The sequence below is a fragment of the Mus musculus genome, chromosome 8 (assembly GCF_000001635.26).
Source record: "Mus musculus strain C57BL/6J chromosome 8, GRCm38.p6 C57BL/6J".
Classification (NCBI taxonomy): Eukaryota; Metazoa; Chordata; class Mammalia; order Rodentia; family Muridae; genus Mus; species Mus musculus.
Genome location: NC_000074.6, coordinates 44,562,576 through 44,577,474, shown reverse-complemented (window position 1 = coordinate 44,577,474; position 14,899 = coordinate 44,562,576).

Here is a 14,899-nt window from a genome sequence, read left to right as displayed (position 1 = left end):
AGAGAAAATTGTGACCACTGAAGTGCTGTTATAAAAAGCCTCATTAAAAAAGTCGTAGTATTTGGCAAACTGCGCAGCAGAGAAGTGAGGTCTTTAGCAAAAGCCACAGTAATGTTCAGGCTTCTATACTGGCCTGGATCAGCCTTCCTTTTTCTTCCTTTGGTGTTTGTTTCTTTGCACTGTGAAGATTCAACTTTTAAAGCAGAATCCAGCAGTCCGTGCTCTGCTAATCTGGCCGTCTGAGCCACCGTACTCAGCGGAATAAAAGCCACAAAGCTATGCACTCACTTGTCCTCCATCCATCTCAATCAGCCAGCAAATATGTTAAATGAGCCTTACAGAAGCATGCCTCACAAATAACGGAATAATGCTACTTTTAGGATTTTCTTAAAGTCAAATTTATTATGTTCATCATGAGGCTTAAAAGAAAAGAATTTGGCATCTTGAGAGGAGGAATTAAAATGTGAAAAATTTCTAGAATTTGAATTATTTAAATAGGAAAGTAATTTTGTTGTACAGTGGTAGTATTTTTATGTGTTGAAGGAAGAAATAAGTGTGCCCCACCTCAAAATGAGCTATGTAATTATCCACTTATATTTAATACATTTCTTTTGGTATCCTGTGGGTGTGCATACAAAATATAGCACATTAATTAGCCTTTAGTTATTGCATTGATCACTTATTGTTTCTTTGCTTTCCCGTTATTTAATGTATAGAAGTGTTGTATTTCTTCAGGGTGAGTTAGGGTAGGGCCTCATAAGAGGGCGAGGAAATGACCCAGACAGAGTGGCGGAATGGGATTCACTGTGGGGAATGGCTCTTCACAGAGTGTCCTAGGTTCTATTCCACTGCTGTGATGAAACACTTCGACAAATGAAATCTAAAGAAACAAAAGCTTAATTTGACAGACAATCCCAGAAGGGCCGGGGAGCCATGGCAACAGGAAGCTGAGGCAGCTGGTCACACTGTGCCTAAGAGCTGTTGGCCACTTGCAGTCCAGGATCTCACTGAAAGAATGGCATACCCAACTTGTGTGTGTGTGTATGTGTGTGTGTGTGTGTGTGTGTGTGTGTGTGTATGTCCTCTTACCTCAGTCAACAATCAATATCAGGTACATTCTCAGAGGCCCATATTCCTGGTGATTATAGATTGTGTCAAGATAAAAATAAATACTAACCACCCCACTGGGAGATGCTGGTGTTTTGAAAAATACCAGGGCAGCAGTGGTCTCCATGATGCCTTATATAGCAGGGTTTGGTATCACAGGGTCAAATCTGTTAACTGCCACATCAAGGTAGAAAGGTGATAGAGGGGAAATGCTGTTGGAGGAGAGTGTTAGATTAGCTTCTGGGAAGTAAATGATCTTCTGTGTGGCAGGCAGTCCCCAGAACGTTGTTTGAGGGCTGAGGGACCTCCAGTGTCATCCCCCAATGACAGAACGTTGGAAAATGCTAAGGGTCCAGAGGACAAACAAATGGGCTAAATTTCAGAGCAGCACTCCTGTCGCAGGAGCACCAATATTGACTTTTTCACAGAAAGACCAGAGAAACAAAAACAAAAGCAAAAACAAAATAGACAATGGGATGGAATTGATGAATCTTAGTCTGACTCTAAATGGACACTGGAGAGTAAATATTGGTTTGGGGGTGGGGGTGGGGAGAAAGAGACATTAGGTTCTATCTTGTGTCTTAGGGTACGTTTTCTTTCGATCTTTCTTTCTTTCTTTCTTTCTTTCTTTCTTTCTTTCTTTCTTTCTTTCTTTCTTTCTTTCTTTCTTTCTTCCTTCCTTCCTTCCTTCCTTCCTTCCTTCCTCCCTCCCTCCCTCCTCTCTCTCCCTCTCTCTCTCTCTCTCTCTCTCCCTCTCTCTCTCTCTCTCTTTCTTTCTTTCTATCTTTCTTTCTTAAAGGTTTTTTGAGACAGGGTTTCTCTGTGTAGCCCTGGCTGTCCTGGAACTCACTCTGTAGACCAGGCTGGCCTTGAACTCAGAAATCCACCTGCTTCTGCCTCCCAAGAGCTGGGATTAAAGGCGTGCACCACCACTGCCTGGCCGTAGGGTACATTTTCAAATGAGAATCCGTTCAGGTATTTGGTTCAACTAACTTTTCAGATAAAGGATCATGGTGCTAGGCTGAGCCTCAGGATGCAGGCTCTGATAGATTGTAAGATTTAAAGATGGAGGCATCTGTCTACTTTTCATTGAGAATCTAATGCCTGGCACATCATTAGTACAGCATCCTAGGTGTGAGGAGTAGACACTGTGCTGATATTTGTGCACTGTTCAATACCATTTCTTGTATACCTCAGTGGGGCAAAGCCAGGTAGAGAAGGCTCACCTCACATGATTAGCTTGGTTTAAGGACATTCACACTGACAACCTAGTTTCTTCTCCTGGCTTTAGAAGTAATCTTTTAAAATGGTTTCCTGTGAGTGTTTCGCTGACCACCCTCGATGATCATATTTGTCTTCTTGAGCCTCCTCTGTAAACTTATGTCTACATCTGTAGGACAAGTTTGCCACACTTAAAAATTAACATTGCTGAATGGGTAGGTGTTCCAAGTTCACTATTAAAATGAAGTAGTTTTCTCGCACACAAATGATACTACTAAAAAATCCTGGAAAAAGAGCTCCTGAGGCAGTAATAGGCAGGATTGTCCTGTCAGTCAAACCCCTGGAACGTCTTGCTTTATGAATGATGCATAGGTTTATAGCGAGTGGCGAATTTTGCCATTAGTGGATGGTAGACTTCATTCCATTTGCCCAGACACAGCAATGCATAATTCAGGACAGCCAAGCACATATATTTTCCTTTTCATTTATTGTATTGCAGAGGGGCTCTGGGAGTCATTTTCTTTATAATATTTGCACTTTTGGAAAAATTCTTTAGTAATTATTAAGGTTTAAATTCTTAGTACATATTTGAAAATCAAAACTCAGAGAGCTGAAATAACTTTGCCCGAACTCAAGCAGTCACTACTGGTGATCTTATTGCCCTAACTAGCTTCTTAAAAAATTAGTGTCCATCTCTGACTTGAAAACCATTGCAAAATTGATTGTTTGGCTTCATTTGACACATTGTCCCTATCCGATATCCTATGGATGAGTTTCTCATTCTTGCACTCTCACCTGCATACATCCTTACTGATAATTAATTATATCATTCAATCTCCTTAATAATTTAGAAACCTGACATTCTTCATGAAAGTAAACTTTTATGAAATTAAATACTCACATTTTAGAAATATTAACAAATATCTAGATGTCTTCAGAGTTCCATTTGTTTGCAGTGTCTAAAATGCTTCTTCTGTAGACACTCTCTGAGTTTCCTTACATTATTCTATGTAAGGGGTACTACTACTTCTCCTGAAGTAATGATCAATGGATGCATTTATTAAGTTAAGTTTATTAAAACTCATCTTTCTTATGGCTGCATTTCTTACAATGAAAATGTCTGTTCATTTATATGAACATCGCCTTCTCAATGTTATCTTCAAATCTGTATCATCAATTACTTAATACAACCCATTTATTCCCATTATTAATTTAATGCCATAAAATAGAAGATGAACGACTGTAAAGTACAATCAAATAATATACATCCAGAGCCATACAATTATTAATGTACATATCCCTCTATGTCCTTTTCTTTTGTGAATCATTTAACTAATATTCCCAAATATACAGACAACTGAAGTTTGCTTTGTTTAAAGTCATATTTTTGTATGATGACATACAATAGTCTTTTGTAATGCAAGTCTTTGGCAAGGGATGTTAAAATTGTCATAATGAGAAATTATCTTGATGAGGGTTGAGGGCTACACTTACCCGTTAGAACAAGCACAAATGTTTAATAATTGTTGTTAGATATTATGCTGATTTACTAAACTAGTTGTGGTTGTAGATTTTCCTCCAATCACAATGATTTCACTAGGACTAAAGACTTAAGTAGGTTTTCTGTCGCAGGTATGATATCCCTCTTCTTGAGTGGGTCTTAAGTCTATTTTGACAGCTGTTGGTTACTGCTAAGCTATGTATGCCGCTGCTTTAAGATCATGGTGCTATGCTGGTCATTGATGTGGTTCAGAGGCATCGTAGCTGAGTAGGTCTGTTGTTTGTCTCCCTTCTTTGGAAGCTTCCATGATACCTTCTGGTACCATGAAGCTAGTCCTCCTGGAAGTGGGGAATTCAGATCAGTTCCATCTCAGGTGTCTCTGGGCCCTACTTTTGAAGTGCACAGGGGCTTCATCAATAAAACTTACCTTCCACCTCTGTGAGGTAAACCAGGGCAATGGCAATGTTGCCCTTGGCAAGGATAAGAATGATTCTCTTAGACAACCCTGATCAATAGTTCAAAAGAGGGCTTCTGAGGTCTGGTATTTGGCTTTTTGTCACATGGTCTTTGACTCTTGAAACAAGTGTTGTCAACCCAGATAAGAAAAGTTCATTATATGTATATTTATAAGTGGAATTATGTGTGTTATGAGTAGTGTGTGTGTAAATAGTTAATAGCATGTCATCTTGTAGATTATTCTGACATCAATATGTCGCCTTACTTTTGGATATCTTTCCAGACAAGACCAGGATTAGAAAGTAGCTTTTTGAAGAAAATGTCATTTTGTTCAGGGCTCTGAGAGCCAGTTTCTCTTTAAGAAGTCATGTCCTCTTCACCTAGAGCTTTCGACATAGTTCCATGGATGACTTGGCAAGCTTGCATTTCAAGGGCCCCAAGGAACGTGTACCACTATCAGGATTGAGAAAACTGTCTTTTATAGAAGAGGTCTCTGCTAAGAAATGAAATGCTCTCTTTCAATACAAGCCAATGCAAGTATGAACACTGGAGCCAGAGATACCTATTCATTTTCAAACTTACCTTGCTCGATCAGATATTCTCCTTTAGGTAAGAAAACCTTTATAGAAATAGGCTGTTCCTATAGTACCGTCCATACCATAGAAACTGTACTGAGGATGAAACCAAGGAGAGACACTGTTTAATGGCAAAGTGCTAATACTGATGGTACCCAGAACAGAGAACCTTAAATAACACAGAAATTCGTTTGCATGAATAAGTCAGCCAGGTGTAGCATGGAACCTATTAAAGATAATAAGTTTATATATATAATTTATAATATACATATATATTTATTTTATAAATAAGTTTATATTTTAACAGTTTAAAAATGCCCCCTTCTACTTTTAACATTGTAACCATTGCCAAGTTCCAAATCCTCAAGTTAACTTTTGAAAGATTATAATAATGTATTTCACATGTTAATTTTTTTTTGCGTCATGTGAGTTTACATTCTTGTATGTATTTACATAGGTATGTCCAAGTACATATGTGTAGCAGTCAGAGGCCCATGTCAGATGTCTTCCTAGATCAGTTTTCACCATATGTTTTGAGACAATGTCTCTTATCAGACTTGAGCTCATCAATTAGACAATACTAGATGCCAGCAAGTCCCAAATAGCAACCCTCCAAAGGTTAGAAGTATTGTTATGTGTTTCCGTGCTTGGAATTTTATATAGATGCTAAAGATCTGAACTTAGTTCTGTATGCTTGTATGGCAAACACTTTACCAACAGAGATATTTCCACAACCCCTTAAATTTTAGTTCCGATAGGTAAATGTTCTTCAGCGTTTAAGCTAATATAATGTATTCATTATTAAAACTCACTTTGTTTGAGTTATATTTTCAATATATTGGACAATTTTTACTTACGGATATTATATTGACCATTAATTTATGTAAGTTCAAGGAGAATATTCATGATTTCTTACTGTGGTTTTGTGCCTGAGTGTGTGTGTGTGAGTGTGTGGTGTGTGTGTTTTTGTTTGTGTGTGTTCTTAAAAAGAGCTAATCTCAAACATTCTGAGGAATGATATATCTAAGTTTGCAGTTTACACTTTTATATTCCCTAGTATTTATACTTGCTATCTCAGTAAAATGGGTCAAATCTTTAGTAAAGACACAGGTAGATTGTGACCTCTTTCTTCTTAACTTTTAGTTTTTGTGTAACTTTTATAATGAACAGAGCAAGCACAGTGACCTGAGACAAGGGTATAAGGGAGGGCTAAGCGTAGAAATAACTCTCTGGCATCAGGAGGGTTTTAAGTGCTGATTCTGTACAAACTGCAAAATACAGACATTAATCCTCAAGAAATATGTGGCAATAAACAACATATCTTAAAATACCGATTAAAACTGTCTGTTTAGACCAACAGTAAATGCTCTAGAGGCATTAAATTGAACTCCCAAAGAATTATTACCTACTTGAATCTTTTTAATTTCTCAAATGCCTCTAATATATTATTTACCACTTGTTAGTTTTTGAAATCATGAGAGTTATGCCATTTTAGCATTAAAAATACATAGGTAGAGCTAAATAAATAAAACAAGCCACCCTGCCCTCTTTGTCTTTCTTCAGAGTTCAACAGTTGTACACAAGTCAGTCTTGGGAGACTATAATAGCAAAGACAGAACTCAAAGTATGTGTTCCCACAAACTTTCCTCTGATTAGCACTTACAGTGAGAATCCCAAGGGTCACAGACATAAAACATGTTTTTTATAGGAGAAGTGCATGTCTCTACTTTGCAGAAGATATTTATGCACAGAAGGGAACACCTACTGTTGAAAGCTCAATTCAGGAAAATAGAAACTTATTTGTTATGGGACCAGGAGATTTAAGAATAGAAAATACTGATGGAAATTGATTCCATTTTAAACATCAAGACTGTCCAAATAATACATATTATTAGCTTCATAAGAAAGCTTAAGAGGTTGTGGGTTGGTTGTACTCATAGAGGTTGCAAATGCTAGTTTTTGCAGGCTTTGGGGAGCATGGTGCTTTTTCTAGCCACACAAAACACCAGCTCACAGAAAACAGAAAGCAGCAGTTCTCTTGTATGTAGCTGGGCACCTAAAATTAGATATGGCCATTTTACTGGCATCTCATTTCTTCTCTTAAGTTTGGTCTTCCACCCTGTGTACTAAGATGGAATCCAGGAATCAGAAAGAAAATTGTGAGTCTGTGGAAGGTGGTGGATAGATGGAAGTGTACGCAGAGAAGGATGTGAGGAGAAGGAGGAACCTTGCATAAGACACAGGGACATAGAATTACTGTCTTTTCAGACATTGCACGTCCAAGTTATTTTTTTTAATTCAAGGGGCTTTTTTGGTGGGGGGGGAGCTTTGTGGTTTTAAAAATATGACTATAATTAAATTGTCTGAATTAGAAAAGCAAAAAGTTTGGGAGCTGTTCTATTTATAGTTTGAGAGCAAAGGTGGGGGAAGGACAGAGAAGAAGAAGGAGGAGGAGAAGGAGCAGGAGGAATAGGAAGAGGAGAGAGAGGGAGGGAGAGAGAGAAAAAGGGAGAGAGAGACAGATAAAGACAGAAAGTGAGAGAGGGAGGGAGGGGGAGAGGGGGAAACAGAAACACAGACACACACAGATAGACAGAGACACAGAGAGACAGACAAAGAGATACTAGCCCTGCTCAGAGATATCTGGGTCACCTCTGACTTGTCTGTGGATTTCTGCCATTGTTTTCTTCTCCCGGGGACAGAAGAGAGCAGCATGCCTTCTGTTTCTCTTTATCCATACCGCCTTGAACCTTCTTTATGAGCTATTTCCTAGTGGTTTGCTAATCAGCATCTTAAACAGGTTTAACCAAAGTGGGTCAGTGCTGCTGTAAATCTCCACCCAAATATGCCCCAGCAATGAAAACACAACTCCATTAATATGAGTACACGCTGTGCGCCTAGATTGGGCAGATCTACCGCTACACTAACGTCTTCCACATCTATGAGACCCCTTAGAACTTGTGGTTTCTCCAGGCCATGTGCTTCTGCTCCACTTTTCTTCTTCTTCCTCCTCCTCTGCGTCCTCTACTTCTCCATTTTCTCCTCCTTCTCTCTCTCCTCACCTTCCTTTCCACCTTCCCTTTTATCTGCCCAATCATCAGCTCTCCTTTATTTTACAAATTAGGGTGGGAAGCAGGTTTACAGGAAATCACCTGAGTGCTGACTCACTCCTTGTTCACAACCACTTACTGGAGAACAGAATTAACATCAAATATAATTAACCCCAGGGCTATCCACAACTGGTCAGGAATTGAGTACTTCTTCTTAACTGACCCTCAAATAGCTTCCCTTCTTCGGCCTTTTGTCTACAATCCCTCAGTGTGCACACTATTTAACCAATTGACCATTCAGTAGAAATGTAGAATTGTAGAGTTAAAGGTCATAACTGTGGGTCTTAGGAGGCTGGGGATTCCAGACAATTGTACTAATAGAATTCCATTATGAAAGAAATTGAGTATCATTCAAATAATTTCTTGTCTCTAAAATATACTTGATTTATCAAAAGTAGAACAATTTTTGTAGAGATCCTCTTTGATCACACACACACACAAACACACAAATACACACACAAGCAAACACACAGATGTACACACAAATACACACACACAAAGACGCACACATACACGAATACACATAAACACACACACAAACACACTCACATACACGCACAAACACACATCTGAAAATGTTTTAATAATGAGTTTATCTGGAACTATAGTTTTTAAAGAGAAATATTCATTTTCCATGTCTATGTTGCTTTTACATTTAAAAACATGAAAATAATTTTAGGCCTCCTGAAAATATAAGGCACAGGGCAAATTTTTGAATGATGCACTACGTATTCTGAACTACATTTCCCAGAACATACTGTAAATGCTTTAAAAAAAAGTTTCATTCTTGTTGGTTCATTTATAATTCTGAAGTTTCGCAGATTGGCTGAGATTGTTATTGCCGATCGCTATACATGTCTCTGGTTAATTTTCCTGCTCACTTAATTGTCTTCCACTTTCTTTCAGGCTTCCATGGTGGTTTCTCTTATTTTTTTTTTTAAATTAAATGACTTTTGAAAGAGAATATCTTCTGAAGACTCATACATTCTTCCGTCTGGGTAGAAGTCCTTTCTCAGAAGAGAAAATGTGAACAGCGTTGTGGAGACAGGACAAGGGCGCACGCACGCAGCGCTCTAGATGCGAAGGGAGAATGCTCGCATGGACTTCAGGATCAGAATGTTTGAAATTTCTATCACTCATGGCGTGGCTTATGGGTCGTGATCCATCTCTCATTGCTTCGTTTCACTTGTCAGTTAAAATAATAACAGTTGTATCCCCAGCACCTTGTAAAGTCATTTATTTTCAGTTCCTACATAGTGAACCCCGTTCATACTGAAGCCTGCATTATTAACTAGTGAAAGTCAGGGCAGAAAAACTCCCTTCCCAGGCAGAGAGCCCGAGGGGCAGCCTTACCCCTTACGTTGCCTTACACTGTTGCTTGCAGGTCTGTAGGCACTGAATTTGCTGACTTAGAATGGAATGATACAATTCTAGTTTCAATTTACCTATTTAAAGCATTCATGCTTTAGGTTAAGATCAAACCTGGGGATATTTAGGAACGAATGAAATGTTATTTTTGCTGAGACTCGGACATTTTATTCATAATATCTGCCTTCCAGGACATGATTATTTAACAAGCAAAAGCAGAGAAAGACACACACTAGCTTTTGCACTGTAGTCTTTAGGGTTTACACATGCCAGGAGATTACTTGGCTATTCTGTGTAGAAGGTGATAGCCGTGGACTCCTGGTTAATTACTCTACTGTACAAGAAGCACTCTGCAGTTGATACCACTGGCAAATAATAATAATAATAAAAAAAATCAGTTTTCTCCAATGAAACCTCAGCGGCAACATTAACCAGCTCCAAGCTATGAACTCAGTGGTATTTTTATAGACCTTTCTGTTTCATTTTGCTTTGTTTGGCTAGTTGTTTTGTTTTGTCTAATTGATATTTTGCTTGTTTATTTTGTTTTTTGTTTTTGTGCATGGTGTATCTGTGTACCTATCTACCTACTACCTTCTTTCCTTCCTTTCTTCCTTCCTTCCTTCCTTCCTTCCTTCCTTCCTTCCTTCCTTCCTTCCTTCCTTCCTTCCTTCCTTCTTTTTTTTGTTTCTTTTAGAGAAAGAGAAAAAAGAAACATAATTTTGAGTTGGTAGGGAGTTAGGGAGGATATGTGGAGCTAGGGAGGGGGAACTGTCATCAAAACACATTGTATGGATTTTTTTTAACTTAAAAAGAAAAGAAAAATCTGGCCATTTTGTTATTCTCCTTATCTCCCACCTAACAATCTTAAACATCACATAGATTTTTGTTTTGTTTTGTTTTTGTTTTTGTTTTTTTATTTTTTTAATTTTTTTTGCACATAGATTTTTAAGGAGGCAAAAATTGAATTTGGATACTATTTCACTTATACATTTTCTGCATTTTTACTTCTCTCTCTCTCTCTTTCTCCTCCTTTCTGTCTTTATCTGCCTAATAATAAATACTAAGGGTAACTGTTGCTATTAACACCTTGATTTCAACAGCACTATTTCCCACAGAGTCAAGGACTAAGCAAACTATTCTTGAGCTTTCTTTGCTGGAAGACGCTCCCAGTCTTGCCACGTGGTTCTTGTGACCACTGCCATTTTGGAAGAGGGACAAAACATTCCCAAGGTCCAGTTACTGACCTGTGGTAGCAACAGTATTCAAACCTGGATAGGATGGGCTCTGAAATATTGTTCCGTCTTCATTAGGTTAAACCCCCTTCAGAGGACCAACTATGGTTTTAGGATGAAATCATCTCATAGACTGGATTTTTGATAGGAATCTGATGAACACATTCTCTAAAACTTACTAAGTGAGGGAGGAAGGTAGAATCACATTCACGAATCACCAGCCCCATGGGAAAGAATATAAGGGTCAGAGTGTCCTGGGATTAGTCTCCAATTACAGCTTCTTAAATATTAGACGACATTCTTTCATGTATTTCTTGAAACTAGGTTAATTTTCAAAATTAGTTTTCTGTTTATTCTAAAAAGCCCCGTGTGTGTGTGTGTGTGTGTGTGTGTGTGTGTGTGGTATGTGTGCACACGCGTGCAGACGTGCATGCAGAAGTTGAAGTGGATGTGTGGTGTTGCCCTTCATCACTCTTCCATTTATTCATTGACAAAAGTTTTCTCAGTCACAACCAGAGCTCACTGAGATGCCTCATCTTGTTAGCCAGCTTTCTCCGAGATTCTAGTCTGCCACCCAGGCTGGAATTACAGGTTGCCCCATGCTCACCACCAGAATTTCTATGGTGTGGGAGTGGGGGAGCAGAACTTGGGTTTTGCTCCTCATACTTCGACCTCTTTCTCTGAGTCTATTTTCCTTTGTAAATTAATTGCCATTTTTATTTAATAATCCTTGTATACTATAGAAGTCTCGATAATAAGCACTAATTACACATAATCAGAATTCTCTGTGCTTCCCTTCTGTCTTGGATTTTCTGTACAGAAAGAAACAATACATTCTTCAGTTTGCGCTCTTGGTGCTAAACCTCATTATTACTTCATAATAGGCTTACCAGTCCATTACTTGGCTTTTTAATGGGTGACATTATTTTTATCCTTTTATAAACAATATTAATGTAATTATTTCATTGCTTTGACAACATCACCAAAGCTGATTGCTATGTCCTAGTAAAACATATCCTTGTACTTTCTAATTTTTTTCCAGGTTTCCTGTTTTCTGTCTTAAGGGTGGATTTATATATATATATATATATGTATATATATATATATATATACACACACATACAGTTTTTCTTCAAGTTTTTAATCACTTTGCACTTTTATTGTAGATTATTGAAAAATGCTATGTACCTTTTAGTCTTGTGAACTTTTCTACTTATTAATTTTAATGTCCCCTTTCTTAAAACCCCAATTATTTCTTTCAAGTGAATGTACTTCTGTATTTCTAGAAGCAATATCTTCTCATATCCCTCTGAAATGTTGGTCATGATGTCTAGTTCCTCTTTGTGTGTGCGTGTGCGTTCATGCATGCATGTATGTGCATGTTTGTGTCTGTATATATGTGTGTGCATCTGTGTGTATGTGTATATGTGTGTATGTGCATGTGTGCCTGTGTATGTGTGTGTGTATGATTCTATGTGTTTGAATTTCATTTTTTTCACTTTCATATAATACATCTTCTTTTATAATTCAGAGTCATTTCTGTGATCAAGGAATGGAAACTTATTTAAGCATTACCTTATAAGTGAAGGCACTGGCCAGCTAGCAGGCTCTCTAGAGCATTAGTTCTCAACTTGTAGGTTGCAGCCTCTTGGGGAATTGAAGAACTCGTTCATAGGGATCCCATATAGATATTATGCCTATCAGATATTAACATTATGATTCATAACACTAGCAAATTTACAGTTATGACAAAAATAATTTTATGTTTGGGGCTCATGACAACATAAGGCACCATAATAAAGGGTTGTGTCATTGGGAAGGTTGACATTGTTCTAGAGCATGATTGGCTCAGTTCATCTCTTCTACTGGGAACCTTTGTCTAAATTCCTGTTACCAGCTGTCTTGGTGTCCAGGAAGACACCAAGAAGAAGCCCAACTTGGCAAAACTAGAACAAGAGAAAGGAGACGAGAATCTGACCATTCTTGTTTGGAATTCACTTAGCTTCGTACTTTGGCCATTGCTCATGTAGCTGTCAGTCATGCTCTGTGTTCTCCAAGACCCAAGAATCCACAAATTCTCCTCTAGTCTCCGGAGGAGCAGGCGTGTTTTTGCCAAAAGGATCCAACATTGCAGGTGGGTTACCAAAGAGTTGGTCTCCGTCATGCAGACAAGCCAGGCAGTCCTCTCCATCCTGTCTGTGGCCACAGTCAGATTCCACGGATTTGTGCATTGTGGAGCTCCATAGGACACTTTGACTCCCTGTTCATTTTCTTCATATACCAAATAATTAGTTTGGAACTCCATGTCTCATTTACTCATTTCTCAATGCTTCATCTGTGTCCTGTCTTCCAAACAATTGAGTTTTTCATCTGCTATTTTCTTTTCCTATTGCTTGTCAGCTTTCATGACTTCTGTATCTCATTATTTTCATTTAAATGAGGTTGACATTAGAGAAGCATGTGGAAGAATGATTTTTTTAAAACAAGAACTATAATTTGTTTACTTATCATTTGTCGTTTGGTTATAAAGGAATGTTTACTCTAGTTCTCAGTGCATTACAGATGATCATTTTGGATTTAACGAACTTTGTAATTGCAAAAGAAAGTTAACAATTTAACAAACAATAATTCCAATACATATGTGCAACACACTATAAAATTTCAAGGCTTTCAAGTAGGTATGATATGGTTACAAAACATTGTCATTCAACTATTTTAATACCTCACTCTAAGTATAAATAATATAAATTGCTTGTCTGGTCATAATGACAACATATAAAATCTATAATGAAAGAAAAAAGTTAATTATAAGTGTTGATAATTGTAAAAAAAAATAAGAAAAATAAAGCAAATGCCGTAATATTTTTGGTTCAACTTTGGGTGAGAATGCCGAAATTGATGATTTTCTTGATAAACATATGTTTGGCTGTTGATTACACACAATACAGAGTATTAATATTTGTTTCATGTATCATAAAGTAAACTTACTGTATTTCAACTGTACAAGTACATAATTGATCCTCATCATATTGTACTTGAACTATACAAATAAAGCATTTTTATCACAATAACCATATGCAGTCATGTTTGCTTTAACTTCATATGGAAAAATAAAAAATCCAGGATAGCCAAAACCATTCTTTACAATAAAAGATCTTATGGGAGAATCACTATACCTGATCTCAAGCTGTACTACAAAGCATAGTAATAAAGACTGCATGATATTGATAGAGAGACAGACAGGTTGATCAATGGAATAGAATTGAAAACCCAGAAATAAATCCACACACCTATGGACACTTGATCTTTAACAAAGAAGTCAAAAACATACAGTGGAAAACATCTTCAGTAAATGGTGCTGGTCTAACTGGAGGTCTGCTTGTAGAAGAATACACATTGATCCATATTTATCAGCTTGTACAAATCTCAAGTCCAAGTGGATCAAGGACCTCCCCATAAAACCAGATACACTGAATCTAATAGCAGAGAAAGTGGGAAAGAGTCTCAAATTCCTTGGCACAGAGGTAAATTTCCTGAACAGAACACCAGTGGCTCTAAGATCAACAGTTGGTAAATGGGACCTCATGAATCTGAAAAGCTTCTGTAAGGTAAAAGACACTATCAATAGGACACATGGGCAACCTTAAATTGGGGGGGAAAAAAAAAACTTCACTAACCTTATATCTGACAAAGGGCTAATATCCAAAATTTATAAGGAACTCAAGAAGTTAACTTCCAAAAACCCAAATAACCTAATTAAAAATTAGATGTATGGGATGGATTACTAAATTTATTCTGAAATAATACATTGTATAGCCATAATCTTACATTGGTACAAATATTTATATTTGATAAAAATTGAAGTTATAATTTCTTATAGTGGAACAGAATTTGTATATTGATTAAGGTTTTCATTTGTATAAATCTTTGTATATTGATGCAAAATTTTAAAATTAATTTTGTTACTCTTAGATAGGCATTGTGCCTATATAACCCATTTAAGAATGCAAGACTTAGACTCAGTCTTTCTAACAGCTGCTGTTACAAACTATTTAGGATGACTGAGTAATGCAATTTAAGGGACAGATAATAAATTCATGGTTATATTAGATTCTGATTTAATTATAATAAAGTATTTTCAAATTATTCAAATAGAAATAATTAAAAATAGCCAAAGTTTAACAGATCATATATATTATATATAGATAGATAATCTTCAAAAACATCAGAAATCCATAAAATATGACATTTTAAATAATTTCATTATTAATTGAATTTTTTTGACTAGGGTACATGTCTGCTCCTGGCAGTACCCTAGCTCATTTCAAA